Here is a 5,000-nt window from a genome sequence, read left to right on the forward strand (position 1 = left end):
CTGTTGAATTTCAACCGTTTGCATACGAGAGTCAAAAGAAATATAAATTACGATGAGCTCTGGTTTAAGAGGTAAAAAGGTTTGACGTTTCTCTGTAGGGAACCGGTATTGTTAATGTTTACAGAAGCACGTTTATAAGCATAGATATTTGTGTGTGTGCGGTGTGTATGTGATTGCATATAAACACCTGTAGTTAAAGATTAAGGATAGTTAGATATTAAGTAAATATTAAGCACGTATAGTTAAAGAGGAAGGTATATTTGGCGTGAATCATTTCCTAATCATTTATTTGTTATCTATGTAAATTGGCTTTCCTATGTACCCACTTTCATGGAAATATAGAATGAGGACCTTAATATTTTTTTTTTTTTACTTTACTTTGATTTCAGATAGAACAGATGTCATCATTGACAATTCTTGTCACACTTTTTTTTTTTTTTTTTTTTTTTTTTTTAAACAGCCTGTACTTAACTACCGCGCTGGCCCATCCCACGAGGGAAAAGGCTCGGAAAACGAAGATTTCTTCCCAAAGGATTCGAAGCCATTTTCACTTGAAATTGCGTGTGAGTTTTGAACTGCGAGTGCTTGAAGAAATATGTTTACAAGTATGGTGTGTATATATATTTATGTATATATATATATACACATATATATATATACACACACACACACACACACATATATATATATATATATATATATATATATATATATGATATATATATATATATATGTATGTATGTATGTATATTGCGGAACTTGCTATTTGTAATTTGGGTTGTGGTTGCTATACACATTTCAATTGAACCATTTGCTCATCTGATAATAGTGCTAAAGTTAAGTACGTGATATTCGTGGAATGAAGTGGTTGGTGTGTCACCATGATGAAAATGGCCATGAGATCAATCGACCATTTCATCATGAAAAGCTTTATTCAGAGAAAGAGTGGTAACTGCCTTTGAGGTAAATTATATATATATATATATATATATATATATATATATATATATGGTATATATATGTATATGTGTGTGTGCGCGTGTATATGTGTGTTAAAGTCCAGTGGATTAGTAACCGCCTAAGAAGAGAACCGGTATTCATAAAATTTAATGACTATTGTTAAAGTGTATATGTATATACATATAGTTTATTATTGTATATATATATATATTATATATATATATATATATATATAATTATATATCTATAGTAAATACATGTTTATATATATTTTATATATATATATGTGTGTGTATATATATATATATATATATAATATCTATATAGTAAGTACATATATATATATATGTGTATATATGTTTATATATATAATATATATATATCTATCTATCTATCTATCTATCTATATATATATATATATATATATATATATAATCGAGAGACTAGCAAGCATTTTCCTTCGAGGTATCACAATTCAAAAATTTAGATTGAAAAAAACGGTCCATTTATGCCACTTTGCATTTAGTCATTCCCGCAAGTCAGTAGTAACTACAGAGCGACCCCCGACGTCCTCACACGCTATTTCAAGTGAAAATGGCTTCGAATCCTTTGGGAAGAAATTTTATATTCCGAACCTTTTCCCTCGTGGGATGGGCCAGCGCGGTAGTTAAGTGGCCACAGGCTGTTAGAAAAAAAAGATAAAAAAGAAAATTGTGACAGCAGTTCTCAATGATGACGATTTTATATCGGGAGTAATAGTAGAAAATTTTGAAAATATCATCGTCCCGCTTTTGTCTCTGTTCGTGAAAGTATCTACCTAAGGATGCAAATTTTCCCAGGCGACACATAAGTTATCTGTGTTTAATCAGGAAATGATTCATGGCAGATATACGCTAATCTTTATATGTTATTGATATATATATATATATTATATATATATATATATATATATATATATATATATATATATATATATATATAAATGTACATATATATATATATATATATATATATATATATATATATATATATATACATATATATATATATATATATATATATATATATTATATATATATTATATATATATATAGTTTGCGTGTGTATGCGTATGTGTGTGCGTGTGTGTACACATCAGTAAGGACACTAAGTTCAATACCAAGAACAGTATTTTTCACTACTTTATTGGAACATATTTTGAAAATGGAAATAGCATTGCAATTCTTATAATAAATCGTATAATCATACAGCAGGCAGAATTAAAAGAGGGCTAATCAAAAGAAATAATAAAGCAAATATGGTTTTAAATAAAAACATGGAAGGTGCAAAGACAATAAATTTACTGCTCAATATACACACATTGAAAACGTAGACTAAAAACACAATAGTGAGGTCACAGTCACATTTCTAGCCAAAGAGAGTTTTATCTTGAAGGAAAACAGTACTTTAGTGTTTAAAATAGGAACAAATCTTCAATATGTAAAGGGTGACTAGTCTTCTCTAATTGCCCCGTAACTAGTTCTTGAAAGATAATTGCCTGTTCAAACCATCTCATCCAAGGTGATCTGGTAATTTGCCCAACGTAAGTGGTATCTCCACTACTGCACTGCCATTTATAGATCAAGTTGGACCGAAGGCTTATTGGTGCAGGGTCTTTCATTTGAAAGAAATGACCTAATTTATTGTGCAGAGTGAAATATATTTTGATATGCAGTGGAGGGTAGCCAAAGGACCTTTATAACCTTTAAAGAACTGCGATGTGCGGTGATTTAAGAGCCGCTTGCCTGCATCCTTCATATCCTTAGCCGAGAAGGCCACTCCCGAAATGCCCTCCCCTCCGACGCGTCCAGATTCGCGAAAGGGGAAAGTCAGCTCCTTCCATCACTTTGGATGGTGAGACTGCCGTCAATAAGGAGCTTAGCCTCGACTCTCTCTCTCTCTCTCTCTCTCTCTCTCTCTCTCTCTCTCTCGATTCTTCAGAGAAAGAGAGAGATTTAATCTCGGTATTACTCAAACAGGGACAAAAAATAAAATCCCTCAAACGGGAACGAGAAAGAAATGTAAAACATCATATATGTAATATTCCTCGAGTAAAGGAAATAAATAAAACAGCCCACTAACACATTTAATAGAGAAAATGAAAATCAAACACTCTCTCTCTCTCTCTCTCTCTCTCTCTCTCTCTCTCTCTCTCTCTCTCTCCTCTTCAGTTTAAAAGGCCCTTTCTTAAAGAGGCAGTTCAAGTGCGGGTTGGGAAAATCTTCTGACACCTTTGCCAGATAAACTCTGGGTCAAATTACATAGAATAGACATTGGCGTGGGGTTTGCCCCAGATGGTGCTTGCATTAAGTGAATTATATATATATATATATATATATATATTATATATATATTATACACACATATAAATATATATATATATATATATATATATATATCTATATATATATATATATACATATATATATATATATATTATATATATATATATATATATATATATATATATATATATTCATTACATCCTGCAGTATCGGATACTTTCTACTCGCAGACGCATGAGGGAGGCCTATAAATGATGTATCCATTAACTTAGGTTGTTTTACTCTCAATATTTATACCCATTTAGTGATTTGTACGTGTGTGTGGGTTTGTTTATTTGTAGCGGAGAATTCTCTGCGTTCCAGTATTGCGAGAGCAGAATTTATTTATCTTTGGCGTTTAATCTTCTTTAAATTTGATAAATATTTACTTCTGTGCAATTGTCACAGAGATGGGAATAACACTTAATTTTGCATTACCTCGGTCCTATGTTTCACTTCTTCGCTCCATCATCGTCTGTCGGTAACATTACAAGGCTTACAAAACGCAGGATCGGAAAGTTAAACCTAACGCACAATACGTGATTAGCTGAAATAAAAAGTAAACTTTTTAATTCTCTCTCTCTCTCTCTCTCTCTCTCTCTCTCTCTCTCTCTCTCTCTCTCTCTCTCTCTCTCTCTCTCTCTCTCTCTCTCTCTCTCTCTCTCTCTAATGCTATTAGGCATGTTCAGGTCCCTTTGGGAGTGGCTTGGGACAGAGAATAGGCATTTGATCTCGCCATCCATTTATCCTTTCCTTTCAGTTGTAAAGATTTTCCCTTGGATTTTTGTTCTTAAGTATTGTGTCCTCTAGATGTTATCACTTTCATTATCACTGGATGATTATGTGATCATTTTTAACCCTAAAAGGCAATATCACATATTTTTACCGATGATCACCCAAAGACAAAATCAAACCTACATTCACTTTCAGGTGATAAATAGATACCGAATAATTATTCATGATATTATATACATATGAAGTATAGGTATATAATATATACATATACATACATACATACATACATACATATATATATATATATATATATATATATATATATAGTATATATATAGTATAGCATATATATATCATATTATATATATATATATATATATATATATATATATATATATATATATATATATTTCGACTCGAATTTCCTCTTAAATTAACATGCGTAGTGACGTTCAACGTACTTTCAGATTAAAAGGGCTTTTTCATTGGCTTACAGATTATATTTTAATCTTGCATCGGAACTGTAATAATTAATAGAAGAATATGATATACTGTAATTAGGAAGTCTAAGAACCTTGTTTTCGCTATCTCTCTCTCTCTTTCTCTCTCTCTCTCTCTCTCTCTCTCTCTCTCTCTCTCTGAGAATATGCATGCAGGTATGCGTGTATGCTCTGCACAATGAAGTAGGCCCAACTAGATCTGTTATTCTGTCTACTTTGCTCTGCTGTTTGAAAGCGCGAGGCTGACGACGGTACAAAGTGCTTAGCTAGTATAGTAAGCAGATTCCAAACTGAATGTTTTTGAAAACGACGGAAGCCGTTAATCGGTTATTTTGAAAGCGATTAATAGCTTTTTCTTTTCATTGAATCCTTTTTTACCTTTGTTGACCTAAATATGTACTGGTAGTTAGTCAAATTTGCGTATGTTTATATAGTTATATAT

At 31.6% G+C, this 5,000-nt stretch overlaps 1 protein-coding gene and 1 long non-coding RNA gene across 4 annotated transcripts in view; one reads left to right on the forward strand and one right to left on the reverse strand.

The window, feature by feature from the left end:
- Window positions 1-5,000, reverse strand: part of LOC135225170 (FMRFamide receptor-like) — a 355,663-nt gene that overhangs the window by 67,347 nt on the left and 283,316 nt on the right. The gene's annotated exons all lie outside the window — the stretch shown is intronic.
- Window positions 1-5,000, forward strand: part of LOC135225171 (uncharacterized) — a 302,389-nt gene that overhangs the window by 8,355 nt on the left and 289,034 nt on the right. The window lies entirely within an intron of this gene.

The sequence above is a fragment of the Macrobrachium nipponense genome, chromosome 13, assembly GCF_015104395.2.
Source record: "Macrobrachium nipponense isolate FS-2020 chromosome 13, ASM1510439v2, whole genome shotgun sequence".
NCBI lineage: Eukaryota > Metazoa > Arthropoda > Malacostraca > Decapoda > Palaemonidae > Macrobrachium > Macrobrachium nipponense.